Raw genomic sequence first — 13,532 nt, 5'->3', positions numbered from 1 at the left:
TCGTTCCTTTTTCCCGTATTTATAGAATCATGAACGGACGTGGTGGAGGCCGTCGTGGTGGACGTGGTGGAGGCCGCGGTGGTGGACGTGGCCAAATCAATATGACACAAGCTGAGTTAGCGGATTTAATCAACGCCCAGGTGGATGCAGCCTTGGCAGCTTATCAGGCTGGTCAGCCGGCGCCACAAAATCCGCCTCACCCACCTGTTTGCACGTTTAAAACCTTCATGGATTGTAAGCCGCAGACCTTCAGTGGGACAGAAGGGGCTGTAGGACTCTTGCGCTGGTTTGAAAAGGCAGAGTCCGTATTCGCGATGTGTAACTGTCCGGTTGGGGACAGAGTGAAATTTGCTGCGGGTACGCTTGAAGATGGTGCCTTGACCTGGTGGAATGCCCAGGTTCAGCTGTTAGGCATCGAGGCGGCGAACGCCACTACGTGGGACGACTTTAAAGAATTGATGAGAGAGGAATATTGCCCTCGTGATGAAATACAGAAATTAGAAAATGAGTATTATGATCTGAAAATGGTGGGATCTGAGATTGAAGCATACGTGAAGCGGTCGTATGAGTTGGCTGACTTGTGTCCGAATTTGTCACGACCTATGCCTCGAAGAATTGAGTTGTTTATCAAGGGATTACCTCCACGGGTGAAGGGTTTGGTTACTGCGGCAAACCTTAATAATTTAACCCAGATTGTCCGTTTGGCTCACAAGATCGTTGATCAAGAGGTAGAGAGCAATTCACTGCCACCACGTATTTCTAGTACTACTGCAGCCGCTACTACTTCCACTGCACCTGCTGCTGATAGCAAACGTAAGTGGAACGATATGGACAAGGGGTCCAACTCCGCACAGCCTCAGAAGAGGATGGATACTGGCAGCAGCCGCAGTTTCAGCCAGTCATCGTCAGTGAATCAAAACCAGAGTAACAAGTCAGGGCAGGGATCGTATGCGGGGAAGCTACCTTTGTGCAACAAGTGTAACTATCATCACAAGGGGCAGTGTGCTCGGGTTTGTCATCGGTGTAACCGATCAGGGCACGTGGCTAGGGATTGTAGGGCTACACTTCCAGCTCAGCAGCAGCCATCACAGCAGTCGGGTAGACAACAGACTCAGCAGAACCAGGGTACTCAGAAAGGGTGTTATCAGTGTGGGGCCGAGGGGAACTTCAAGCGAGACTGCCCTCAGCTGAAGTAGAACACAGGGGGTAACAACGGGAATAACAATGCGGGAAACAATGGGGGTAATGTTGCGCGTGGGCGCGGGTTTGTGTTAGGAGCGGGGGAAGCGCGGAACGACGGCAACGTGGTTACTGGTACGTTTTCAGTAAACGGTGTATTTGCTTCTATTTTATTTGACTCTGGTGCCGATTGGAGTTACGTGTCTTTGGGGTTCAGTTCTCAATTAGGGTTAAGTCCTACACCTCTCGTAAAGAAACACATTGTAGAGATAGCAAATGGTAAAACAATCGAAGCTTCACATGTCCTAGTTGGGTGTAAACTCGATCTTCTGGGTCAAGTATTCGACATTGACCTACTTCCCATTACTCTTGGAAGCTTCGACGTGATTATCGGTATGGACTGGTTGTCCAAGTATCAGGCGGAGATTCTCTGTAAGGAGAAGATCGTACGTGTCCCCCTTCCTGGTGGAGAATCTTTATCGGTTCAGGGTCATCGCAGTGGGACCCCAGTTAGTATTGTTTCAGCAATGAAGGCTCAGAAGTATCTGCGTAAGGGCTATCCTGCTATTTTAGCCCTTGTCACTGATTCACAGTCTGATGAAAGGAATATTGAGGATCTTCCAGTTGTTCGTGAATATCCTGACGTATTTCCCGAGGAACTCCCTGGTTTACCTCCACATCGTCAGGTGGAATTCCAGATCGACCTCGCCCCAGCGGCAGCCCCGGTTGCTCGTGCACCATACCGTCTTGCGCCAGGGGAGTTGCAGGAATTGTCAAACCAACTCCAAGAGCTGTTGGATAGGGGTTTCATCCGACCTAGCTCTTCCCCTTGGGGAGCCCCATTTCTATTTGTGAAGAAGAAGGATGGGTCTTTTCGGATGTGTATAGATTATCGCGAGCTCAACAAGGTGACGGTTAAGAACCGTTACCCTTTGCCTCGTATCGACGACCTGTTTGACCAGCTGCAAGGGTCAAGTTTTTATTCAAAAATCGACTTAAGGTCGGGATATCATCAGGTGCGAGTCAGAGAGGAAGACATTCCCAAAACAGCGTTTCGGACGCGATACGGTCACTATGAGTTCTTGGTTATGCCATTCGGGTTGACCAACGCACCAGCGGTCTTCATGGATCTCATGAACCGCGTGTGCAAGCCATACCTTGACGACTTCGTTATCGTTTTTATCGACGACATTCTAATTTATTCCAAGAACAAGGAGGATCATGAGCGGCATCTACGCCTTATCCTAGAACTTCTGAGGAGGGAGCAGTTGTACGCAAAATTTTCTAAGTGTGATTTTTGGATACGGGAGGTACATTTTCTGGGCCATATAGTTAATGAGATGGGCATACATGTGGATCCTGCCAAGATCGACGCCATTAGAAATTGGGCGGCAACAAAGAATCCTTCGGAGGTGCGGCAATTTCTCGGTCTAGCAGGGTATTATCGTCGTTTTATTCAGAACTTTTCGAAGATTGCTCAGCCACTCACCTCATTAACACAGAAGAAGGTAGTTTACTCTTGGGGAACGAAACAGGAGGATGCTTTCCAGCTTTTGAAACAAAAATTATGCAGCGCGCCAATTCTATCCCTACCAGATGGTACCGAGGATTTTGTGGTTTACTGTGATGCTTCGATTAAGGGTCTCGGTTGCGTTTTGATGCAACGCGAGAAGGTGATAGCTTACGCTTCTCGACAGTTGAAAGTACACGAGAAGAACTACACGACACACGACTTGGAGTTAGGAGCAGTGGTCTTTGCACTGAAGATTTGGAGGCATTATCTGTACGGTACGAAATGCACCATCTATACTGATCACAAGAGCCTTCAGCATATCTTCGACCAGAAGGAATTGAATATGCGTCAGCGACGTTGGGTAGAGTTGTTCAATGATTACGAGTGTGCCATCAAGTATCACCCAGGTAAAGCTAACGTTGTAGCAGATGCTCTTAGCCGCAAGGAAACGAAGCCGAAGCGTGTTCGTGCTCTACAGCTTACTATTCACTCTGATCTACCCACACGGATTCATTCAGCTCAGGTCGAGGCCCTAAAGGTTGGAAACATTGAAGCAGAGGGTTTGCGTGGTATGGACAAGAAGTTCGAGCAAAAGTCTGATGGCATTTACTATTTTATGGGGAGATTATGGGTTCCTCTGTTTGGCGATCTCCGCGAACTTGTGATGGATGAAGCACATAAGTCTCGATACTCTGTTCACCCGGGGTCTGATAAGATGTATCAGGATCTCAAAGTCTTGTACTGGTGGCCGAATATGAAAGCTATCATCGCAACATACGTGAGTAAGTGCTTGACCTGTGCTAGAGTCAAAGCAGAGTACCAGAAACCTTCGGGTCTACTCCAGCAGCCAGAGATACCCATGTGGAAATGGGAACAAATCGCCATGGATTTCGTTACGGGACTACCGAGAACGCAGGCTGGGAACGATACTATTTGGGTGATTGTCGACCGTCTCACAAAGTCAGCACACTTTCTGGCGATCAAGGAAACAGATAAGTATTCGCAGCTGGCAGCAGTTTATCTTAAGGAGGTTGTATCTAGGCACGGGGTACCAACTTCCATCATTTCAGATCGAGATCCGCGTTTTACTTCTGAGTTATGGCAGGCTATGCACAAATCGTTCGGTTCACACCTCGACATGAGTACTGCTTATCACCCACAGACGGATGGTCAGAGTGAGCGCACCATTCAGACGCTGGAAGACATGTTGCGGGCATGTGTGATTGATTTTGGGAAAGGATGGGAGAAACATTTGCCGTTGATAGAGTTCTCCTACAACAACAGCTACCATACTAGTATCAAGGCAGCTCCGTTCGAAGCATTGTACGGGCGAAAATGCCGTTCACCTCTCTGTTGGGCCGAAGTGGGAGACAGTCAGATTACGGGTCCTGAGCTGGTACTGGAAACTTCGGAGAAGATTGTTCAGATCAGGAACCGCATGGCAGCAGCGCGTGATCGCCAGAAGAGTTACACCGACAAGCGTAGCAAGCCGTTAGAGTTTGCAGTAGGTGATCGTGTTATGTTGAAAGTTTCACCGTGGAAGGGTGTTGTACGTTTCGGGAAGCGTGGCAAACTTAATCCGCGATACGTTGGGCCATTTAGAATTCTGGAGCGGATCGGTAAGGTCGCCTACAAGCTTGAGTTGCCTGCTGAGTTGGGCAATGTTCACGATGTCTTTCACGTTTCACAGTTGAAGAAGTGTTTGGCTGATGAAACACTAGTTGCACCATTCCAAGAGCTGAGGATTGATGATAAGCTACAGTTTGTTGAAGAGCCTATTGAGATCATGGATCGGGAGGTCAAGGTACGTAAACATAGTCGTATTCCGATTGTTAGAGTTCGTTGGAACTCAAGACGTGGACCGGAGTTCACGTGGGAGCGGGAGGACCAAATGAAGCTTAAGTATCCCCATCTTTTTCCTAACGACAAGTCTAAACCTGGTAAAGCTGGTGAATTTCGGGACGAAATTCCTCTTCAAGTTGGGGATGATGTGGCACCTGAGAAAAATCCACAACAGTCTTGATTTATTACTTCACTCCTTCCTGTGCACTTGTCAAATTTCGGGACTCAATTTCTTTTAAGTTGGGGATGATGTGACAACCCGAACTCTAGAGGTTAGTGTCATTTAAATCCTGTGATCCAAACCTTCCGCTATTTATTCCTTCTTATGCTAAACGTGTTAGGATTAATATAAAATCTTATTAACAGTAGAATAATACTTATGACACTCAGGCCGATCACAACGGCTACTTGGTCTAACAAGCACATAAGTGAAAGGGGGGTCGGGTATTAGTGGTTACAAATGGGCCGAAGGCCACTGAAATGTATGGGCCGGCTAGTTGTTAAGTTTGGGCCATGGACTACTAAATATATTATGGTCGTAACATCTAAGGTTTGGCACAAGAACCCTAAAGGCTATCAAAAAAAAAACTGATCAAACCCTACCCCTTTTCATATTTGCGTGCGGCAGTGGACCCTCTCTTCGAAGCAGCCTTCTACTTGAATCAGAATTTGTGGTTAGTGATTTGTATTATATCAAATAGTTAATTGTTGATATTGTTGATATGTATCCATACTTGTGTGCATGATTAACATGTAGTGACTATGTATACCCTATGATGACTATGCTTGCTAGAATGATGATGTGTAATCTGATAGATGTGCATGTGTAGGGTGGAAACTTGGGTTAGAGCATTATTGCAAATTAGTTTCGAGGTTCTGTGATGATAGCCGATTATTATAATAAATTATTTGTATACATGGGGTGAATAATTGATAGGTTAAATCATATTCTAACAACCTGTTTGTATAATGCTCTTGATTATTCGAAGTCATCAGCCTAGCTAGTGAGTCTTGATTATTCGAAGTCATCAGCCTAGCTAGTGAGTCTTGATTATTCGAAGCCATCAGCCTAGCTAGTGAGTCTTGATTATTCGAAGTATGATGCATGTGATTACTTGTAGGTGATGAATAAATGGAGTAGGGTACATGCTGGTATAAATTATAAATGATGAAAACTAGGTTTATCAGTATAATGATTTGCATGATTCATCTAGTCACCTAGGATGGCTTGCATGTGAATTGACAGAATAATTAATGTGTCTTGGGGCTGCTTACATGTGCTGACTATTGTACACTATATACACACATGTCATCCATTACATAGGTTATAAAAGATTAATGTGGTGCTATGTGTGAGTTGTGCTGCATATATTTTATATATATAAGAATTGCATGATGTAATATTTTAAGGAAACCACTGTATGTATTACTAATAAATGACATGATGTTAATAGTTCATATATAGTTTATAAATGACATGTTCACTAATAATGATCGTTAATCTAGGAAACATATGTGTTATCACTATTGATACTTCATGTTATATGCGACAATGTGATACTTGCTTGCAATATGGGTTGAATACACAACTATATGATAACCGATTGGTAAAGAGATGGGTAGGCTTTGTACTGTGTGTTGCTCACATGCAATTTGATGTCGGTCATGTATGTATGACACAGGTAGTCTAGATAACAAAACTGAATAATACGGAAATAAGGGAGTAGTAAAGATGGTTGTTAATTATAAAGGTTAGGAGAATGCATGATAATAGGTCTGCCATGGACTCAAATTGGGCTGGACAAGTAGTGAAACATGGATTGGGGATCTGTTTCGGAACCGAAGCAGGCCCAACGAACAGGCCACACCCCTCCTGAGGAATTCTGGGTCGCAGTTCAAGGAACCAAGCAACTGGTTCGGTTGTGGCAGGGTCTAAACTGTTGTGACATTCTGGTTGGGCCTAAGCCCAGACCGGGTTAAGTAGGCTGCATGTTATTTGTAGTACGTACTAATATTGATATGTCCATAATTATTGGGCTCGGGATAGGCAGTTTAACATGATTGGACCGAGTAGCACATAGCATACATATACATACAGATTGTTAGTGATTCATGTGTTCGATAAACACCTAAATAAGTTATGTGCAATATACGACTTCTAGTAGCTATGTGTTATAGAATTGTGAATGCTCATAAAGGTGGTGTGTGAAATGTGTAAATACATATGTGGTGCAACGTGGGTATAGAACTGATGGCTGTCGGTAAATTTTGATAGGACGTGTTTGATCGACTGTTAATCAAGTAATTAATCTAACCGAGCAAATCCAAGGTGAGTTCACTACATTCGAGCATGCGTCCCAGTGGTTGGGGACAGTCAGTGGGTATCCCATGGAGGGATAAGTCTTTTGGGTAAAAACGGGTATATTGGTTAATATTCTCACCTATCATTCTTGTAAGTCCCTTATTTTGTTACCTGGAGGGTAACGGGTATTAGTTGGTAGCGCTACTTAGGTTTGGCACCCTCACACCGCTCCTAGATAGGACGGATGTGAACTAATGACCCAGTCGTGGCCCAGTACTAGATAGGAGTACGTGGGAAGGGCAGTCATGTAATTCAGGAGCCGTCTTGTTCGGAATTGAGATATTGACAATATTACCTGCATTGGTTATTGAACTGTTTTACATACAACTGGTAACAAACGCTTTCTAAAACTGTGAACTCGCCAGCTTTGTCTGATACACTTGTTACATGCTCGCAGGTCGTTAGGTACTTGGAAACAGGAACTTGCTGGCTGGAGGGCGAGAGTGGTCATGGTTGCATTGATGGATTTATTTATCAAACATTTATTTATTATGGTTGCTTGGAAAGTATTTATATTGTGATACATTAACTCTTCCGCTGAACTTGATGGTTTTCAAATTATTTACGTTTGGATCTTATTACTATTAAATGATGAAACTATATTTTAAACTTATGGATTCAATGTAATTGGTGGCTCATTACTAGGGGTCACACGCCTAACAGGGATACTCCCTAAGTGGTAATTTGAGGGTGTGACAAAAATGCTTTTAGTCTTGAAAGATCCGGCTTTTGAACATGATTGCCTCTTACACTTGGTTCTTTGAAAATACCACTTGTAGATCTTTAGATCTACTAGTTTAGAACTCCATTTTACAAGAAAAACTATTTTTACCCAAGTTCATGTTTATGTATGAAAGGGTTCGTCATCTAGTAACTTTCCTACTTAACATAATGCTAGTTCATGTTCCATGAACATGATCTAGCGTGGTTAGATGACGATCCGTTCCACTACTAGCAACCAACAACATAAAATAACCATAACTAAACAAGATTCATGAATTTTACACCATTATTTGCTCTTTAACCACTTTGTTCATCTTTCTTACAAGACTTTAAGTTTTTTTTTCACATGTTCTTGATTTTTATCCGTTAAATCTCTTATTAACCACTTTAGACAAGATCAAGAGGGTGTTTAGAATCACTTACAACTAGCTCAAGGCTAGGGAAGAATCAAAACGAAAACAAGGTGGTTAATAGCGATGTAGAGAGGTCCTTGTGATTCCGTAAGCACCGAGCCTCCTTGTATGAACTCTTTCACCTTCATATGTAAGTGGTTTAACAAGATTGAAGTTGGAAAGTGATGGTGTGTGTGTGTGAGAGTTCGGCCGATCCAAAGAGAGGGAGAGGAGAGATGAGATTTTTTTTGAAGTGTTGGTTATGAATGAGATGGTAGTCCTATGGTTCTATTTATAAACCATTTAGAGTTATTAACCAACAAGTAATATGTTTCCAAGATATTAAGCATCCCCAAATAAAATATTCAAAAATTGTGTGTGGTGTCCCCTTGGGGGAACCGATCGTTGGGGGGGGGGTCATATGGTTAGATTTTAACCATATAGTTAAGTGATAGTTTGATTAGTTAGGAATTAAGATAGGTTATTTGTGTGTAGTGAAATATAACGGGTGTTAGGGTATTCGGGGACCCTAACTAGCTCAGAAAAGGAAAAACAGTGTCATTGACAATATTTTTATGTTCCGGGTAAAGTCCGGTTGTTCGGTTGGATACCGATCCGTTAATATGTCAAACAAAGCTTTAAAGTGTCTTTGATATTATTTTTAGTGACACGAAGAATTCCCGACACTTTGGAAAGTGTCTAGTATTATTTTCCCATGTTTTTGCACTTTACTAGTTAGCTTAAATGCTGAATTTTGTTTTAAAGTGCAGAATTTTGTGTTTAAAACATGTTTTAGGCACATCCGGTCACTATAACTAATCCTCACCTCCCTACACTCCCTACTAGTGTAGTAAGCTATTCCCGGCTCATACCGGCCTTAGAGACAGTGTCTGTTTGGTGCTGGCTATCTCAGCACGTTTACTGGGTTATCCGTTCATTGTGCTACTGTGCTATTGTGCATCAAGTTTGTCACTATAGTTCTGTGTAAATAATGGAGTGACAGCAATAAAGTGTGATGCAAGTATACGTATGTATCAGAAATCACATAGCAGTTTTATTGGGATTGAACCCTACCAGAGGAACAGATAATGTAAAGCCAAAACCGGATCACATCAGAGGACTACAATAAGCAGTAGTGTCACACCCCGGCCGCGTAAAACAACAAACTGCGGCGGAAACGCCGGGGAGGTGAGTGGCGACAGAATTATTGTTTCAACAACCATGGTAAATAAAGTTATGTATTATTAAAATTTAAAGTTACATTGTCTTTGAGTTCAAACTAAACTAACATAATAACTGTCTTTTAAGTCACTAAGGCCCGAGTCCGCCTAAGTGAAGCACAAGCATCATCATGCATTAGCACCTGAAACACATGTAAAAATAGGTACGTCAGCATAAAAATGCCTGTGAGATACATAGGTTTTGTTTATGTAGATTCATGACTTGTATTTGAAAGGAGAGTTTAATAAAATGTAGTCATGAACCTTGTAAAATGTTTTCCTTTGTAAAACCATGTGAAAATCAATGAAAATCAAATGATGATGAAATGATAATGCATGGTTAAATGAATAACCAAGTAAAAGTGAATTTGTATAAAAATGTGTAATTTGTAAAACAATGTCATGTTTATGTATGAAATGTTTCATGTGTTGCCCAAGTGGTTTATATAACGCAACGATGTATAATACGATAAAAGCACTTATATATAGGAAGTACCAGCGGCGTATCCACCATGCTTTTATCATATAACACATAACCCCGTTACATAAGTCACTTATCAATAACCAACCAAAATGTCTTGTTCCATGTCAATATGTGTATGTGAAACTATGTACAATGTCATGTATATCATGTAAAACCAATGAAATGCATAGCAAGTAGGAAATCATCTACTTAACTATGTAATGATGTCTAATGTGAAAACAAATGTCATGTATGGTGAATAACTAGAAGTTACTCAACCCCATAGAAAATGTACAAAACATGTTTTTGAATAAACCTAAGTTTAAATCAAATGTTATGCTTTGCAGAAAAACAATGCTTTATGATTACAAACATTTATGCAGTAATGTTAATCGCATACATTCAAGCCTTGAGACTGTGGCGACAAACCCTTAAACGAATTAAAGGTTCATCTAAAGTTATGTAGTCGGATTCTGTCATCCCCAACTTCCAAACAAACCCAGGAAGTCGGAAACGGGAGTTGTCAATTCCTATGGTACCATTACATAAGTCCGAGCGGCGTAGCTAATGTTAATGAATGTATTATTGTCCCGATTGAACATACCAAATGTCATAACCAATGTAGCATGTGAAAACCATGTACTAGGAATGCTAAGTAAACATGCCTAGTAGAAATGTTCATGTAAAACAATGTGCTAGCATGCTCAGTAAACATACATAGTAGAAACGTCATGTAAAACAATGTGCTACATATGCTAAGTAAACATATGCAACAAATGTGTAACAAATCAATGTGCTAGCATGCTTGACATACATAGCAAAACACAATGGAAAGCATGTACTATATATGTACTAGGTGAAACTAGCATGTTTATGTCATAAAAGCATGAAATGCACAAAAGTAACATGTATGTACATGTGTATCACCCCAAAATATTTGAAAACGGTAAAGGAGGGGAACTATGTACTCACTTGGGATTGCTAATTAGTCTTGAGAATAAGACCAATTTAAGCTCCAAGGGTTACGGAATCAACCGGCACCTAGTATAGGTAACTATGTTAATAAACGGCTCCTAAATCGGGAGATAGGATAGAATGAGGTTCTATAAATCAAATGAGTAATTGAGCTCATATGGTATGATTTATTAGTCCCAACATTCTGATTGGAAGGCCTACCTAAGTGCTTTTGACCCGTTTCGACACATTATGGTAACATAAGCTACTATAAGGCGTCGTTGGCGTAAAACTATGATCGGATGGTTAACTATGTGCTATGTCAAGTCTTACATGCCCAATTATCCCTAAACATGTTACTAAATCAGATTATATGTCAAAATTATGTTCACATAGTCAAAATACGGATTTATGCTTCAAAAGGGCATTTTGGTCATTTCCTATGGGCATACAAGCTAACAAGCATATGACTAACCAATCCTAGGTGATCATAAGGTTATAACCTCAGTGGTTATTCCCTATGAAACTATGATCACTAACTAAGCTTGGTCGGATCCTAAAGATCGACCAAACGGGTCGGGTTCGAAAGTCTAAGCGGTTGTTTAGACCGCTTACCTTACGACCCTAAACAAGCACAAACTAATAGTGTCGAGTTAGACATGTCAAAACATGTCTAACCTACTGATTTGGTATCAAAACAAAGTGTTTTGATACCCAATGTAGTTCCGTTGCAAAATGCGTGCTAAAACGCATTTTGACCGAAACTTTGACTCGACACTACAACTAGCTAACGTGGTAATCAGCGGTTATAATCACGAAGGATTATAACTATCGTGATTACAATCACGTGTCAAAGTTCAATTGAACTTTGACTTGACCAATTGATGGTCAAAACCGAAAGTTAAACTGTTGGCCAAACTGTTTGACTTTCTGCACTACAAAAGGAAAAAGGAAATAAAAAGAATGAAAGAAGCTCACTTAAGGTCCTTGCTATCTTTTCTACAAGAAGACAAAGTCCCAATAAGCTTAGAAGAGAGCTCCAAAGCAGATTTGAGAGAATAGAAATGAGAATGAGCAAAGAATGAAGGAGTTTGGATGGCTATTTATACTTGTGGTGAGTTAATAGGATCATCACAAGTGTTTTGCTTGGTCATTAAGCATTAATCCTAGCCATACATGTGTTACAAGCTGATTAGAAGCCTTGGTGAACACACAAACTTGCCCACCACACAAAGAAATTGCACAAACAGCCCCTGAATTTGCAAACTGTTGCTGAAAATGAACTTTCTGCCCAGATGTGGCACTCGCGTAGCGCGACGGCATAGGCAGGAGGGCTCGCGCTACGCTAGCATGCATCAGGTTCAGCAAAGTTTCAAAATTGACAGAAATGGTCCCTGCACGTGTTTAAAGCCTTTTTCGATGCGTTTAAACCCCGCTAACCTCATTTCAAGGCTCTAAAATGAAGTTAAAGTATAGGGGACTCAAAACATGCTTGAAAACATCTCAGATGTCGGTTCGTTTGGTCGTACGATCGCGTTGTTCGGTTAATTACGACGAAACTTGAACGGACGCGAAAACGATCCAAATTAAGCGACGAATGGAATTTTTGCATGGCGATCACTAAAATAAAAATATTTTAGTGTGTACAAAAATTTTGGATGTCCAGATGTGTCCAGAACGTAAGATACGCGCGAAAATGCAAACTTACGTCGTTTTTGACACTTTTAGTCCCTGTAAGATCATGTAAGCATGTTTTCGCACACCGAACCTATCAAAGCTTATTTCTAAGCCATGTTTAGGTTATTTATGGTATGTTTAACTTATGATCAAGTTCCGGACTGTACGTTGCCTTACGAAACGGCAGACTTTCGCAAGTTGACGCAAATAGTCCCTGAGAGCGAATAAACTTGTTTTTGCCATACCAAAGCCTTTAAAACTTATTTCTAAGTTATGTAAAGGTTATTTAAGGTATGTTAAGTTTATGATGATGTTCCGGAGTGTTTGTCGCGTTAAACTGATCGTGTTTACGCATCAGTTTGCGTATAACTTTCCAGAAAACGATATAGAGTTCAAAATCGATCAAAAATCAACATGGGCACAAAACCAAACATAAATGACAAACATTGGGATCAAAACACATTGTTTTATTAATATTGTATTGTTCAGAGTTTGTAAAATGATATCACAGACACAGATGTCACAGTCTCCCCTACTTCAGAAAATTTCGTCCCGAAATTTGTTTAGAGGAAACTTGTGAGAATAGATGCGGATATTTCGCTTTCATCTGATCTTCACGTTCCCAAGTAAACTCTGGGCCACGTTTACATTCCCAACGAACTTTGACCAATTTAATCCGCTTGCCTTTCAATTGTTTAAACGAACGGTCCACTATCTCCACAGGTTTCTCAACGAAGTGCATTGTATTATCAACACGAATTTCATCAAGTGGTATCTGGAGGTTCTCATCAGCTAAACACTTTCTGAGATTGGACACGTGGAATGTTGGATGAATATTTCCAAGTTCAAGAGGTAGCTCAAGCCTGTAGGCTACTTTTCCGATTCTTTCAACGATCTTAAATGGTCCAACATAACGAGGTGCAAGTTTTCCTTTCTTCCCAAATCTAATCACACCTTTCCAAGGGGATACCTTGAGTAGGACGTGATCACCAACTTGGAATTCCAAGGGCTTGCGTCGTCGATCCGCGTAACACTTCTGACGGCTTCTAGCTGTCTGAAGGTTTTCACGAATCTTCTTGACCTTATCTGTAGTCTCTAGAATGAGTTCAGGTCCAGTAAGCTGAGCTTCACCTATCTCATTCCAGCAGACCGGTGAACGACATTTTCGACCGTATAAAGCTTCAAAAGGAGCCATATTGATGCTAGA

Source organism: Helianthus annuus, chromosome 1, assembly GCF_002127325.2.
Source record: "Helianthus annuus cultivar XRQ/B chromosome 1, HanXRQr2.0-SUNRISE, whole genome shotgun sequence".
Taxonomy (NCBI): domain Eukaryota; kingdom Viridiplantae; phylum Streptophyta; class Magnoliopsida; order Asterales; family Asteraceae; genus Helianthus; species Helianthus annuus.
The sequence above is the reverse complement of the archived record's forward strand: the minus strand, read 5'-3'. Positions refer to the sequence as shown.